The 16,979-nt window shown below is 42.3% G+C and overlaps 1 long non-coding RNA gene across 1 annotated transcript; it reads right to left on the bottom strand.

Moving 5' to 3' along the window:
- Positions 1-1,481: 1,481 nt before the first annotated feature.
- Positions 1,482-16,088, bottom strand: LOC143693708 (uncharacterized). The gene is made up of 3 exons (XR_013181646.1): positions 15,785-16,088; positions 8,050-8,217; positions 1,482-1,607 (listed from the first exon to the last, which is right to left on the bottom strand). It is a non-coding gene; the product is annotated as an uncharacterized LOC143693708 (long non-coding RNA).
- Between the last annotated feature and the right edge of the window lie 891 nt (positions 16,089-16,979).

Below are 16,979 nucleotides of genomic sequence, written 5' to 3' on the forward strand. Positions count from 1 at the left end.
GCAGTGGGAGCTCTCTTAATTAGCTCAGCTTCTTTGTGCATTTCTAGACATGTCTCCCTGTTTGTTCACCTTGAAGAGTTTCATGTCCGGGTAGAAATAGAAGATTTGTCCTCCATAAAGTAGCATCACATTCTTCAGGGTCTTCTTTTTTCCTTGTAAAAGTTCTGACACTTAGAAAAACAGTCAACATGGGGCCAAATATCTAAATGGAGAGAGGTGAATTTTAACCAGTTTGTGCATTTAATGAGGACTAACAGAGGAAAAGCTGGAAACACAGATAGTTAGGTGAGCATTTCCCTGACAAAAAGTCCTTCACATGTTGTCCCTACAACTCTACAAACTCTTCCCTACAACTTTGCAAATTCAAACATGAAACCATCACTAATGTAATTCAATCCTTTCTGGAAGTATGAGAAAAATAAATTCAGTCTTGATAGCTTAATTATTTTAATATTTCCACTGGATATATACCTTACCAACCTGACAGTCATTTCTAGAATGCAGGGAAGTCAGCAGAACCATGAATTTTCTCACCAGTACTTTAAAGAATAAGTTTATAGAGAAAAGAGAGTTGAGGACAAAGCCATGGAAAGATGGTTCCAACTTTACTGTGTCCTTGATTTCATTATTCAAGGTTTGCAACAAGGAAATCACATGATCACCTAGAGCATTCAGCATGGGCTGAGAGGCTCTGGGACAACAAATCACTCAAGAATGTGTCTAAACTACACACAGTGAGTTTTTCTAAGGAGATCTCACATAGATCAAGTTAGATAATAATTTAAATCATTATTACCATTCCTCTCTGGCTACTTAAAAAAAAGGTTTGAAAACTGAGATTCCCCATTAAAATCTGCATGAATTCCAAAATCTGAATTAGTACATGGCTAAATACGAGGTAGCAGTCAGTTAAATTTGTATCTTCTGAGAATTGGTTTGTCTTACATGCTGCAATATTTCTATTACTAGGGGACTGAAATAAAAAAGTTAAAATCTTGGTATTTTCTAATTTTTATGTATTATCATGATGGCTTAAAATAAAAATGAAAACATCAATGAAATTTTGAATTTTGAAGAACCCCAAAAATGCACCTCCTCCTGAATTAAAGGAGATTACAAATATCAATTTGTCTTCAGAAGTTTACTCATTGCTATGAAGAGGCTGTTCTTCCTACTAAGTAGGCTATAATTAAAGTATTTTGTACAAAATCACTTCAATGTGAAGAAAAGTAAACTATTTCTGGTCTCAGAATAAGTAAAAGAACAAATAAAGAATAAATTTTTTAAAAACCCCTAACTACCTCAGTTCTACCTCTCCTTTAAACCTCTCTCTTTTAGGTACTAGCAAAATATTCTGATCCATCTAACCGATATCCTCACTAATTTCCCATTTGAAGCCCTCACAGATGTCTCCTGATAATTAAAACACTTTTTCTACAAAAGAGGAGGCAATGATCTTTCTCAAGACTACCTACCTGTTCAGTACATGCACATATGTACATTGTACATTTGTACATTGTTCATCTTGCTGCCTGTGTGTCCTCTGTTTTTCAGTGAAGTCTATCTCCTTTCTTAGAGACATCAAAGTTTAAGAGGGTGGGTGTTACCTATAATTACATTAGGAATTACATCAGCATTGCTTTAAAAATCTATATTAATAAACTACTTCAATGTCTGGAACAACTGTACAACTCTCACTGGCCTTCAGTGTTTCTATTTTTCCCATGTAAAATAAGGTCTTAGTTTTATACAAAAACCTTGAACAAGAGTTACACTAAAGTGTAACTTAATTCGCATACTGTACATAATCCTACTGATCTATAATTCTACCATTTCAAAAGAGACATTTTGGCTGTTTGGAGCTTTAATGTCAGCAAGCCACCTTAACAACTTCAAATACATATAGTTAATGCACAAAGTGAAGCATATATAACATATTCATATTGACTGAACCCAAGGGCTTTGCTCATCCTCAAGATACCTGTTTTTACAAATCAGCACCTTCATCCACATTTTATATATAAATATAGTAAATATTTAGCTATTAGAATGTTGCTGCATGGAACAGGATGAGAAAAGGTTTACAGGAATATATCCACAGTCAGCTTTAGACAACTGATCACATCTTCTCTGCCTGGATTCTGCCATTCATGGTAACTTAACACAGTCCCAAACCTCATCTCTCAACCATTCTGTTGAACAAAGGTCACAGACTTTGCATTCACCATGGAAAAAATAGGCTCAATTGACTATGTTGGCCATCTATTCATCCTTGTTTCTCTTCCATGTAATATCTAACATGTTGATATATTTAACAAAAATTGAATTCATTAACACATTAGTCAATATCTCAATATTGCTTGTTGATTAAGTTCTTGGGATTTTTCCCCAGTTATAAAATGATCAAACTAAATCTCAGGGTTTTTTTCCATTGCTCTACTTTCTCTGAGATTTTTTAAACTATAATTTTCTGCAGGTAATTGGGTTAAAGGAAAGACTTCTATAATTGTTGTTTTTTGGGTTTTTTTTGCATGGTCTCTTTTATGTATTTTTACTGGAGCATTTCTGCTGTTTGAAGAGACTGTGACCATCCCTTCTATTGAATGGCTGTACTAAAAGAAAACAATGAAAGACACAATTCTACAACCACCATGTACGAACTTCTCTTTATTTGTCTGAACAGGGCTTGGTCTGCAAGATCCTGGAGGGTAATTTTATGACTTTTTGGACAAGGCTTCACTGTACTGCCCAAGCACAGCAGATTGTGGGGCACAGCTCAGTTACATCTGTGCTATCAGACAATGGCTCTGCTCCTGCTTCTAATGCAGTCACTGAGAATTTTGCCATGAAGTCATATTACTGTAATTCAGATGTGCTACTGAAATAAATGTGATGTATATTTTCCATGATATGATTACTGGATTCAGTTCTGGTCAATTAAAGCTGCCTGCCCAGGGCTATCAACAGGGTAATGATTAATGTCAATAAGCAACCCTTGTGCACATCTGCTGGCTGCCTATTAAAAAACCCAAAACAAACAAACCAACATTAAACATGGGCAGTGACATTAATTTGTTGCCTTCAGCCACATTTAGACTAAGAATACCCAGCTGCATGGAGCTGAAGTATTGTGTCCATAAAGAAACTGGCAGAGGGAACATGTATTGCTAGGAAAGTGTCAAGACCTGCATGACACTCTCAATGAGGCCCTGGTTCAAGGTGGAGAGCTCAGCTGCAGCACTGCCCACACCACCTGTGAAAGGCCATGCAGCAGCACTCTGCCACTTCACAAGACAGACAAACTAGATGAAAGCCTCACAGCACAGCAAGAACAGCCACAAAATGTAACAGAAATAAAAGTTTCTCTGTGTGTGTCTGTGTGAGCCCTTGAATGAGCACAATTACAGCAAAACACCCCCAGTGCCACCCAGGACTTTGGGGTGTGTGCATCAGGCTCTGAGAACCAGCCCCACCAGAGGACAGCATAAGAGCACCTGGGCTTGGCCCCTGCTATGGAGGGAGAAATTCAGAACAGAATGGTGAACTTCTTATGAGTCCCTGGCCCTCTCTGCTCTCCTTCCAGCCAGCACCTGATACACCCACACTGACCCTCAGTGCCCCAAACATGAGGGATCTTCTCTGTTCCCATCCTAGCTGGGCTTTCAATCCCATGGGTTGCATCTCTGAAACAAAGCCACATCCTCACACTCCAGCTCCTCTCCTTTGCTCTCCCATGGTTTTAATGCCACCCTAGGGACTGGGCTAAGCAGTTTGGGGAGCAAAGATGGGCATCTCTCATGCTCCATTGTTTTGAAGCAGGAAATGGCCACAGAAAAGCCTCTTCCCAGAGCACACAGGCTGATGACATGGGACTGGTGGGATCCCTTCTGGTCAGAATGTAACCCTCACTGGAACAATCAGCAATTTGGACATCCGAAAATTATTTTATTAAACAACAGTTGTTAATCAGTAGGAGGTCTTTTTCCACAGCCATTCTTTAAAGCCGAAACATTTCCATGTTTCCTGTAATACTTGTGCTTAGTCACACATTGACAAATACAAGGGAAAAAACTCAGATCTGTATGACAGATTTTTGGAACCGCCAAAATAATCTCTTTGAATTCTGCAGCCACTTGACAGCAGAAGTCCAGGAGGAGAGTGTTGAAAGCAAAAACTTGTATTTATTCACTGAATTTTTCTCCCAGAACAGGATACCTATCATACCTATCATCAAATGAACAGTCCACAGACCCTGTTGAACTTTAAAACTCTCCAGGTCCACTTTTTGCTACCCATCCTGTAAGCCTGACAGAGAGAAAAGGGATTGTCCTTTACATTTCAGTGAGAATTTAACACACTCAATCAAAGGCTCTGCCAGAGGACATCTTCTGCAGAACATCCCACCATCTTACAACTTGTATATTCACATGTGCAAAAAGTCTCTGGCTGTGTCTGCTCTTCCCTGCTGTAATACATGACAAGAAAAGAGATACCTAGGTCAAAATTCCCTAACATTTAAACACTTGAGAAGTATTAAGTAGTCTAATTAAAAGTTATTACTATTACTCTTACTTTCTAAATACCTGGAGAGGAAGGACTGTGCTGGTGGGGCTCAAGGTCACATGTCACTAAGTCATGAAACTTTCCTCCTCCATGCCAGGCTGGCAGCAGGTCTCATTCAGAGTGCTGGCCATGAAAGGGGAGGTCTGCTCTTCTTTTTTTTTTTTTTTTTTTTTGTGGTCATACCAAAAGGCCATGACTTCAGTGGAAGTGAACGTCCTCTCCCACATCCATCAATTCTGAAGCATGGAAGGAACAAGCACTTCATCTCTAAGTAGATTTGTAGAGAAAGAGATAAGCCTGGCTGTTTTCTAGGGCTTGCTGTATCATAGGGCTGTGACTGGCCATAAGCAGCTGAGAAGGGCCATGGCCTGCAGAGGATGGCACCACCTTGCTCTGCTCTGCTAGTAGCATGGGCCTGAGAAACTGGGTTTGCTCCTTTGCCTTGCATGACCAGCACCTGCTGCTGGGGTCCTTGCTCCTTACACCAGGCATCCACCCCTGAGCAAGAAGAGCAGGCTGGGCTCTCCCACAGTTCTCTGCCTCCCATGTGCACTTTCCTTCTCCCTCATCTCTCTCCAGGGCAAGCCCAGTCTCCTCATTACTTCCCTCAGACCAGGCTGGCTGTGTTGTTGAAAACTTTGAGCATGGGATGCTTTGGGCTCTGCCTTGAGGGGAGAGTTTCAGTACGTGTCCCACAGCAGTCCAGCATCAGCACCACAGATCCAGAAAGGCCTGGAGCTTGGATATACCCATGGTGTGTCCTACTAGCCTGCTAAACAACACATACACATCATTTACATCCACTGCACATGGCACTGCACATGCCAAAGTGGGAATGCTGTTCAGGAGCTGTGCTCTCCCCATAACATGCCTGCATATCCCTGGGAGCCCAACTCAAAGGCATGGGGTTTGCCAGCCAAGAGAGTCAAAACTCCAGTGTCCCATTGTAAATCTATTCCTTAGGCCAACCCATGCCCAGCTGTGTAATACAAATAACGTTTTTCACCACAGAAAACATTTCTGCATCTTGGAGGCATACAGTAAATAAAAAACACATTAAAATACTTAATGTGCTTAACTCTTTGTGTCTTTGGAGTCATTTTGCTATGATGGAGTTATAGGTGCTATACAGAAATAAAACTCCCCACTGATCACTTTCACAGTGTGGTGAAGTGTGGTCACTCTCAGGTGGCCTTCATAAAAGAGATAAAAAACAAATTCTCCAACAAATACAGACTGAGAATTGAGACTTCACAAACTCTCAAGCACTAAAATCACAAATAATCTCTCATGATAAAGACAGTGGTGTGCTAAAAACTGTGTTTTAAATTAATTTTAGCCAGGTGAACATAGTGCTGGTCACAAAGGAGTAAAGCCATGGAAAGAAATCTCCTGGAGAAGCAAATAACTAAATGCGCATGATGGGTGCAGCTGGGCACCACCAAGCTTTCATGGTGACCTCAGCAGGATGAGTAACTTCATCCAGCATTTTCCATGAAGCAGAGAACAATATTTTTCACTTTGTAGCTTTCTTCTGAGGCTCCCAAGAGAGCAATTCTTTTTTCCAGGCCGCTTACAACTGCCCCAAAATCCTGCAATTCTGGCTTTATCAATACAAAAAAAGGAAGGAAACACAAAATGTACAGACCAACACATACAACCCTTTTTCTTCTTAACTAAAAATGCGTGAAATCTGTGTTGGGGTAGTAGAAAGAGGTGAAAACACACCAGTGTGGCACGGTGACAAGTCTTTGCAAACCTCCTGCCTCTCACTCCTCACCCCTCCCTTCCATGGGCACAACCAGCCATCAGCATGGCTGCAATAGCAGCAGCTGTTGCAGATTCCCCAGCTCGCCCCACTATATCTCCTTGTGGTTCCTCTTGATGCAGACCCCTTTGATCAGCGATACAGGGAAGATTGGATCCCAGCTGATAAAGAGCTCCTTGTGGGACGGGGCACACGTGGCTCCTGCCAGTCGGTGCTGTGACGCCCCGTGTCCACGGGGATGCTGCATGTACGTCACAGCAGCCGTGCTGAGCCCCCGCCCCGCACAAAACTCATGTACTGAATTTTCCCTCTTTGCCTCCAGCCATCCCTGCTCTGCCTCCTGCTAAGTCAACTGATATCTACCACACCAGCAGTAAAGGGCCCTTGGGAAAAAGGAAAGCAGGGAGTAGGCTGGTTGTTCCTGATCTAGGCGTGCTCTCTGCCAGTACAGCATATTTTCTAGCGTGTTTTACAGTTCGGTTTAAATGACTCAGCTAAGGGGTTTTGTATAACTTCTGACCACAGCCTAACAGTTCTCACAGGAGGTAATATTTCCTAGTGTTTGGCACGAGCTTTTCTCCTTTTCATCTAAGCACTTGTGCTCCTTCAGCAACCCTTACCCACTTCTATCCTTTCTTCATGCTTACAGGCTACAACTTTGTAAGGGGTTACTGGATCCCTCAACTTCCACTATGCCCTTCAACATACAGTGCTGTATACCACATTCATTACTATTATGAAAGTATTTAGACAGACAGGCTTTATCTAGCTGTCCTAATCTTTCCCATAAACCAGTCTTTTAAGTCCAACAGTGGGTTGAGTTACTTTATGTGAATTCCCTCCCGTTTGTCAACAGCAATCTGCAACGTTCTGATCTTTGAATCACTGGATTGTCACAGTGCTGACAAGGTTCTTTTTTATAACTAATCAAATGCTCATTTGTTGCATGTTACTAATTGCACTTAATTCTACCTCTGGTTTTTTCCCAGTTTCATTATACTCTCCATATTACAATGTTGTGGTAAGCAGCACCAGACACAACTGGATTCCTTAGCCTGTCAGCAGCAAAGGTAATTGACATAAATATTTAAAACACACCAAACTGTGATATATGAAACGATTAAAACCCTTTCAGAAGCATCCTCTCTCTAGCCTAGTCACCTGGTAAACTGAATTTAAGTGCTGAAAAACAACCAAACAAAAACATTGCCTTCCATTTCTACCAATGGGAAATATTCCCCCTCTCTGCTCTACATTCTTGCTCCTCACAGAGTGAGTAGATATTTTATTAGGTACAGATTTAAACACAAAAAGATTTTCCAAGCCTTGGATCTAGTTTCAAGCAATTACACATTGGCTGGGTGTAACTCAATGCAGGATCACCCAACTGGAGAGCAGAACAGAGAAGGTTCTTTACAAAGAAAAAAAAAATTATTCCAAGTGTTCTACCTCACACAGAATTCTTGAAAAATGTTCTTCTCCCCAGAGATCAGGGGTTGTTTGTCTCATTTGAGGGCTGAGTATCTTCCTGTTGCTAGTAGACTGGCAAAAAAAAAGTAGAGGGCTCAAGATGCAGAGTGAATGAAGAGCTGTCCTGAGCTGACACCAGAATTTCATGAGAACTCCTGAAGGCTGCACCTGTGCCACCTAATAATTCTGTCTGCTGGACACTGGACCCTTGTGTATCATCTCAGCTATCGTAAACAAGATGTACTCACCTGTCTGCTCTCCAGCAGCACTGGCAGCAAAACAACTTTGCAATCAGGGCAAAAAGTGTCAGTCATGTGCCTCAGTCTGCCCCCAAAGCAGCCTTTTTAAGAGGGAATACGGTTCTTAAGAATGGCAGTCTTCTGGTGATACTGCAATGCTGTCTCTGAGGAACTCACCTGGAGAAAATAAGAGCTGGTATCAGTCCTCTGGGTTTCAGATAAACAAAATTAATGTGATTTTTTTTAACACTAAAACCAAGTCTAGAACAAGAAACTAACTAGCTCTGACTAGATGACACCAAGTGGTCACAGCAAAATTTACATTTATTATTATTGCAACATTTTGCAAAATTGTCACCCTTTGAATTGGAGTTTTGCAGCATTGCCATTTGAACAATTTTATTTATTATGTGGGAGACATTAAGTCTGGATATTTTGAGTCTAGGAAGAGCACTCAATCTGTTTAAAAGTACAAGGGAAAGTTCAACATTAATTGCTAACATACTTGAAAATTTACTTACTGCATATTGACAAGATGCAGATTTTAAAGCACCAGTTATTCAGTTAATCAGTGACTGACAAAGTGATTTATAACTAGACCATGTAATGGTGCTAATATAGAAATCAATGAAAATGTTCCTATCACCAAAATACCAGAGGTCTTTGTGTAAGGCATTATGTGTCTTCTCAAACCTACTGAAGTATAAAATACCAGGAGATTGGTTACACCATGACTTTAGAACAGGAGTTTATCATACCCAATGCTCTAAGGCTCATAATATCTCTCACAAGAGGTATTTGAACTGAACAACATGCTTATTGATGTAGGAAAAGAGATGTCAGTGCATTTTCTCATCCATTACAATTTTGTATGTGATGTAGGGTTGTATGAGCAAGTACCAAAACGTATTTTTAAAAGTTCATCATCTGCTGGGATGTGTTCTGTTAGGATGTTTTCTTTTCTTCCTTAGATGACTCTGTGAAATACTTGCCTAGTCATTTTGCCAGTACCATGAAACACCAGCAAAATATCACAAGTGTAGCCAACCGAAGACTGAAAAACTGTCTACACTGAAAATTAACTCAACAGGTTCTCCCACTGTTTTTGAAGGGCTTGAATTTTTCCCAACTAAAGAGTCTTAACCTCTGCAGGCACATGTGAAAAAGGAGATGGGTGCGATAGGAAATAAAATGCTCTCTATGCCCACAGGGAAGGGGAAGGTGAGAAACAGCTGTGTGGACTAGGGTGTGTTGTGGACATGTGTACTTTGTACTACCCCTGACTCTAGCAATGAAATTCTGTTGTCTTTCTACACAGAGTTATCATCCCTCTAAATATTTCCTGTATTGACTCTGATACCTGCACAAAGTATGTTTTGAATTGAAAAACTGTGACTTGAACAAGAAGGCGAGGACAGCATGAAACACACAAAGGAGGGCAACCAGTGCCAACCCCCTTCATCCTGAGCCTTCTGACTGGGCTAAATGGCCTGTCTCTGACATGACAGCATCTGGCTGCACCAGGAGGATTTATTCCCCTATGCAGACCTGCTCCACAAATGCACAGACATTTCACCAGCTGAGCTACAGTGGCCACTTTATAGACATGCTATGCTAAAATATTCTGTGCCCTCCTGTTCACTGGAATGCACCCCTCTTTCTCACAATTCACCTCGCATGGGCTGTGTCTCCTGAGCTCCTCAGGTTGCTTTCTCTCATTCTCATGCCCTATCTGCTGTTGCCAGATATTCTACATTTTAAATAAATTTATTTGCTCTACTTAGCATCAGTCCTGTAGTCTCCTTACTTCCCATTTAAGATCAATACAGAAGAAATCAATAGACTACACAACAATTCCCTCAGACACTCCTCTCCAGACCATAATGCATTGCTGGCACCTCCTCTTTATAGCTGGTCTGTTAGTTATCTTTCTCTCTTTACTGCAGTGCTTTTATCTGAGATTATTTTAATTAGAAGAAAGTTAAAATTGCTGGAGAAACTCTGCATGACAGAGTAGTCCTGGAAATCTAAATATGTGTTACTTGTGCAATGTTATGTTTTACTGTATGAAAAAAATGAGAGGCTGTTTTGTTAATAACACACGTGATGGACTTTAGATGATGCCATGGACTTACAAAACACAAGGACTCTGACCTTTCTGTAACCACAGCAAAAATCTCACTCTGTGTGAAACTGTGCCCTGAGCCCCTGAGCTCTGCAGGGTACCTGGTTTCAGAAGGAGAGCATACAAGTGACACAAGTGACATACACCCACTGTGTAGGTACTAACCAAATTCAAACAGGCAGGTGCTCAGTGACTGCCTCCAGCAGGGCAATTGCTCTGCATGACAATTCCTTCTCCTTACTCAATGCCAGCAAGGATAGTTTTCCTTGTTCTCCTTACTGTCAGACTCCCTCTCACAGCAGGAAGGTTTGTCCCCTCTGGCAGGAAGGGAGCAACGGGGAGGTTTCTGTAGCTCATCCCTCTCACCTCTCTCTTCCCTGACAGAGCCAGTGGGCTGCTCTGCCAGCTTGGAATTCCCCTATCAGGGAAGAAAAATCCCCTCTGATTGCAGGAACCCAAACCTCCCACAGAGATGGATGGGTGATGGAGTTTAAGTGCCGCTGCTCTGACATGTCACCTCACAAAAAGAACTTCATGCATGCTGAAGTACCTCAGTGTGCAGTTTCCAGACAGAAGGGGATCCAAGGCTGACATCTTAGGGACATGGACACACCGAGTAATCCTGGGTGCCCTCGGGAATGAGTGGTCCAGAGGCAGTGACAGGAACAACGTGGCCAGAGCTATTAACCAGGAGGATGAACTGAACAGCTTTTCTAAAAGCCCAGAAACGCAGAGAGATGTGCTTGGGAAGCCAGGCAGGAGCGTGAACAAAGTTTAGCCTACGTAGCATAGAAGTCAGATTATCCTCTGCTTTTGTAGGAAGATCTGATAGCTGCAGTTGGAGACAACTTTCACATCTAAGCAAACAAGAGGGCAGAGAAAGCACCAGCATTATAAGCCTTTCTCTCCAAGACTGAGAGAGCTGATGTCCTCAGCCTTGTTCAAGGAAGCAGAGAAGACGAGCTTTAAGAAAGAAGAAGTTCAATATTGACTGTGCAAAGGACAAAGATGGGAAAAGGACATATGAAGAGGGAGTCTATCAAAAGAGACATCACATAAAAGCCATTCTGTGGCTGGGAAGTCATTGCTAGAAAGTTCTGTGTGCTGCAATCCAGAGGACATCATCAGGTTGTTCCCAGAGAAGGAGCTAGCAAAAAGGAAGGGAGCATGTTTCATGAAGAGCAGTAGAAAATAAAGCAACAGTCAGAGACAAAGCTAAGGAGAAAGGTTTTCAGAAGGGCAGGGCAGCTTTCCAAGTAGGAGCAATGACTTTAAAGAAGAGAAAGTTTCAGAGATCTGAGATTAGGCTCAGAAAATGAAGCTAAAGTCTTCAGTTAAAACAAGTGTTCCGTGGTCAAAAACAATACAACAGTGGCTAAGCTGGGGGCTGAAGGGAGGAAACAGGAAATAGTGTCATCTGGTTTTATCCTTTACACCAGGATAAAAACACCCTGGCACCTCATGGTGTTTTGGCAGAGGGGTGTCCATTTTCTGTAATTCCAGAAGGGTTACAAAACCACAGAAAGGATCAGGTCAGGCGGGACCACTGCATGGCATCTATTCCAACCCCCTGGCACAGGCAGGGTCCCCTAGGGCACATCAGGGGATTGTGTCAGCTTTTGAATATATCCAGGGAAGGAGACGCCCAGGTTGAAGGCCTGAGGAAGTGCTGCCAGCCACCTCAGGCACTGTGATGGAGCTCAAAAAGGGAACAGCACAGGTCCAAAAATGGCACCTCTGTCCCTTGCAAAGGTGAGCACCAGCACCCACACAGAACCAGCAAGCACCAAAAGCAAACTGCTCCCACAGTAATTTTAAGTGCGCTTTGGTTAACATCTGCCATAAAAAAAGAAACACAAGAAAACAACCTACCAAGCAAAGGAAAGCACTTAGCATTTTGGAAAGCCTTCAGTCTGCACAGGATTTTTTATCTCTTTTACCAGAAAGAACAGTGAACACTTTTTTAAGTCTGACACGTCCTCTGAGCTGCAGAGCTTTCCTCTCAAAGTCTGATCTACCTTTGCTGTAATAAGACATATTTATTTTCAACCATCTGTAACAAAAAGTGTACACTGAATAAAATTAATTAGAAATATGTTAAAATAAAATACTACCAAAGTAATATAGTATTTTGAAGGAGAGAAAAATGTTTATCACTATAAATCAAAAATACCTTCACAAAATTGTTTGCTTTTAGAAGTAAGGAGAAAATTAGAATTAGGCCCAGTTCCTGCAGAGAGAACTTTTCAATTTCCTTCTTGAAGCAAAAGTCATATCCAGTTAACACAGGTTTTCCTGATTAGGCTCAGCAGGATCAAACACGATAGTAACTAAAGAATCCTGAAAATACTTGTTTAAGCACAGGCAGTTGTAAGACACAAGACTCATCAGAATGGAAGAGAGACAACTTCTCTTCCTTGGACAGAAGGTGACAAAAGGGAACTCACTGTAGTTTAGATGAACTGTTCTCTACATGGACATATATTCATGGAAGTATGTAACTTCCAGTCTGGGGAAAAACTGTTTCTCTTTGGCTGAAAATCCTGATCCAAACTTCTGATCCAAGCCTGGCTCTTGACTGAATGTCTGCCTGTTTAATTTTGTATAAATTTTATCAGTTGAGTATTCATGTTGACCCTACGTGCTTTATTTCAGAGACTTGGAAGAGGTTTCCATTAATTTTTTTTTATTTCTTCTACTGACAAGCAGATGTTTAGTGTGTCCTTTTACTTACCTAGCCTTGCAGGATCTGTAGTTTCAAAGCCCCTTCCGAGTGCCAATAAGGACTACTGTTACTGAGGTAGTTTGCAAAAATACCATGGATCTATCCAGAATATCTGAGGTTGTTTATTTCTATCACATGCACAGTTTATATAAAGGAGTATTTTTAGAGCATTAGGTGAAGTGCTTTATTATAACAGCTAGATTTGAAGCCTGGAGATGATACACTATTTTCTTTCATAAATAAATCTTGGATAAAACCTTAGCACTGCCTGAAAATTGGTTCCTTCTTAACTCTCTGGGAAGCGTGGGGTGTTTTTTATCTTAGAGGAGCAACCAACAATAAAACTCAAAAAATGACAATTCTCCGGTTTTTGGCATCAAAAAAGCAAAAAAAAAAAAAAAAAAAGAAAGGTCCATTCAGCGTGAAAAACATAAAAGAAATAAAGGAACATGCTGTAAAAAGCTGACAAGGAAGAAGGAATTGAAAAAGAAGAAGAAAAAAAAAAAGATAGAATTGCTTTAGTTCAAAACCCCCCAAGTTTTTATTACAAAAATTCAAGAAGGTCTCCATTTCTGACACAGAATGTGTTTATCTAGACTTGCCACAGTCACTAGTGAATTAAACCATGCCTCACCACTGTAAAAATTTATTTCAAGAGAAATGAGTTTCAATGAGAAAGTGATTATGTGCTCATTTTTACAAGTACTCCATTTCCATTATAATAGGATAGTTTTATTCTTGATACAGATCTATGGATTTTTATAGCACTACCGCTAAAATAGATTAAAGTTCATAATTCATGTTGTGCAAAAAACTGTGAGATTAGGTTCTGTATATTATTGTGAGGTAATTAAGTGGCCTGATTTCTACTAGAAAAGGAAGTGCCCTAGTTCCCTTTAACACCATTGAAGCCGTTCATTAGGATGACTGAAGTTAGAGAGTTCTTAAATCTTGGCCCATAGTCTTCGAAGAAAACAGAGAGCCAAATCCCAGGAGATGTTCAGTGAAAGTCTAAAATCCACAATGATGCCCTAATTCTCCACTGCTACATGTCTCCCCTGGTCATGTACAGCTGGGTATAGTTGTTGTAAAATATTAACTTTGCACATGTATAGAAAATATAGACCTGGCTTTTGCAGAACATGTATAATGAGTATCAGGCAAAATGCTGTCATTACCAAGATCCTTCACACAATGACTTTAAACTTTAGTAGGCAATTACTATGTCCATTTTAGTGATAGGAGCCTAAAGAGGCACAAAGCAAACTAGCCTAGATGGAAGTGCCGGGGAAAATCAACAGACTTAATATTTAGAGCAGATTAGTTAAACCACAAACAATTCTATGTAGACATCCATTCAAAATTAAAGCTGCTTTTATTCTAGTCAATGTTATTTTATTCTGAAAGTGAGTTAATTTAAATCAAATTGCAGCCAGTTCTGTTGTGAATAAGAGCATGCAAACTGAGTTTCAATACAGTTCACAGGCACTTTTAATTTACACCTTTTGTTAATGTAATTAATTGTCCTGAGTGCCTGAGCTCACATAGGAAGTGTGCCAAGGTGCAAAGAGTTAAGGATGAGGCTCTCAGCTGCAGGGTTTGTCCTCTCCAGCTGCCCTTCCTTGGGGTGCTGTTCAATCACACTCGTTATCACCAGACAGTGGGAGCCAGAGGAGGTGTTCCTGTCTTTCTGTGTCACCTACAATGTAATGACAGCTCTCAGGGAGAGCATTTCATGCTCTGGACAAACACGCAGCACCTATTGACTAGAGGCCAGGAGAAAGCACTCGACCCAGGAGGGTGCATTCATTGACCCCTGTAGGCACTAAAAACAGAGAAGCAGTGTGACACACTGCAGGAGATGGAGAGTTACGTTTTCTGTCATCAGCCTAAAATCCCAATAGTCAGCTTCACTACTTAACCAAGATCAGATTTGTGGAGGTGTAGCTCAGTGATTAAAACATTAAAACTTGTTACTTAGAAAGGTCTGTAAATACTCACTGCATCTTCCTTCATACTTTTTTGTCCTCCATCATCTTTAGCTTAAAATTTATTGTAGCAAGTCTTTGTGCACTTTTTATCTTTCCCAAAACTGAAGTGATCTACTGGAGTGATTGCATCCATCTCAGGAAATTGCAATTTTATCAATATCTGTGGGGTTATTGTACTACCACAGGAATCAGCTGTGGATCAGGCCCTACTGTGATCCACTGGCAAAAATCCTACACCCCAGCTAATAGTCAAATACTCCTCCACAATACAGACCTGCATGGAATGTCATGCATTCACTTCCACCTGTGTGTAGCCACTGTCTAGGCAAAGCCGCGTTTTAAAGACTTTTTTTTTTTTTTTTTTTTGAGCATTATTTCCTTCAGCTGTCACACATAGTTTCCTCAGCTCTCTGCTCTTTCTTCAGTCCGTCCATCCCACCGTGGTATGAATATGGCCAGAAATCATTTTAACCATCTATTTACAATCATATCGGGGGGGGGGGGAAATCAAGAAGGCTTTTTCTCTTGTTTTCCTGGCAGTTAGTGATGAGTCCATCAAGAAAAAAAGCAAACAAAAAAAAAAAAAAACAAAAAAAAAACAAAAAAAAAAACCCCAACCCCTCCCCCCAAAAAAACCCACGAAAAACCCCAAACCCCTCCCCAAAAAAACCCCAACAAAGCCAGAACAAAGCCAGCATCATGGTCCACAGTCCATGAATGGGAATTGCATTTCTCTCTTGTTCTTAAGAGTTTCCTAATAGAGAAAGTAACTTAAAAGTAGTAGAACAGCTATCCCCAAGAAGCTGCTTACTGAGTAGGAGGATATGGGATGCAAATGGCTTTAGACAGTAAAGTTTAAAAAAAAAAAAAAATTCCTCAAAGACTTAGATTCCGAGTACCTACCGTGTTCAGTAAAGAAACTCGGGACAATCTTGAGTCTCCTTGAAGAGAGCTGCTGAAAAAAACTTCAGCTCCTTCAGAAGGCCATGCACATTTTAAAAATAGTCTTTGAACTCCCTAACTATTTAATCCTAAACGGCTCACAGAGACGTGTAAAATCCTGAAATCTCGGGGGATAGGAAATTTCATTTTCGGGAACGGAGCAGAAGAGAGTCACTTCCCTACGGGAGCCGGCTCTCTAGACATAGCGAGAAATGTACTGCATTGCTTACTTGGCAAGCCGGCTCTGGGAGCGCCCGCACGGCTCAGCGCCTGTCGGGGCCGGAGCGCCGGGCTGGCCTCGTGTGACCCACCAGGCCCCGCAGCCACCGCCAGCACCACGAGAGTAAAAACAAACAAACAAAACCCCCAAACAACAAACCCACAAGAAAGCAGGAAGGAGGGAGGGTGGGACGGAGAGGGAGCTGCCCGGCCTCCCCCCGACGCCCCCCGGCCGGGACAGGAAGCCTGCGGGCCGGGGAGCCTCCACCGCGGAGCCGCCGGCCGGGGCCTCCTCTCCCGGGAAAACGCTGCTCGGGGGATCCGGGGAGCGAGGGGGGCCTGCAGGGAGAGCTGGCTGGCGTGGGTGGTGGGTGAGGGCAGGGGCTGTCCCGGGGCCTCCAGGCTGGCGGGAAGCGGCGAGTCCGCCCGGCTTTTTCCCTTTGGAGGGAAAAGCAACGGGGAACGGCGAATGCTGCGTTTCTTTGGGGTTCGACTGCGCGGCTGTCAGCGCTGCGTGCTGCCAGCTGAGCGGGCAATCCCGCCGCAGCGAGGATTCCCGGGATCCGCGCTTTGGGGGCCACTGGAGAAAGAGACACGTGTGCCGTACAACCAGGACCAAAGCACAACAAGAGGCTTGGCCCATGGGTCGCGGTGCTGGTGCCGCGCCACGGAGCCCCTGCCTGTCGCGGCGCACCTGCCGCAGGGGAGAGCCTGAGACCGGGCAGAGGTGCAAGGGCGTGCCTTCCTCGGTGCCACCCGGTAAAGGCCGAAATTTCTCACCCAAGGAGCAGGCAGATCTCTCAAAAATAATTAAAACAAAACAAACAAACAAAATCCCTAATCTGGGCAAGATGAAAAAAGAAGTTTCCCGGAGGAGGGCCTTTAGCGAGGGTGCCAGGAGGATTTAGCAGCCGGATCGACGACGCTGACATAAGCT

The sequence above is a fragment of the Agelaius phoeniceus genome, chromosome 3, assembly GCF_051311805.1.
Source record: "Agelaius phoeniceus isolate bAgePho1 chromosome 3, bAgePho1.hap1, whole genome shotgun sequence".
NCBI lineage: Eukaryota > Metazoa > Chordata > Aves > Passeriformes > Icteridae > Agelaius > Agelaius phoeniceus.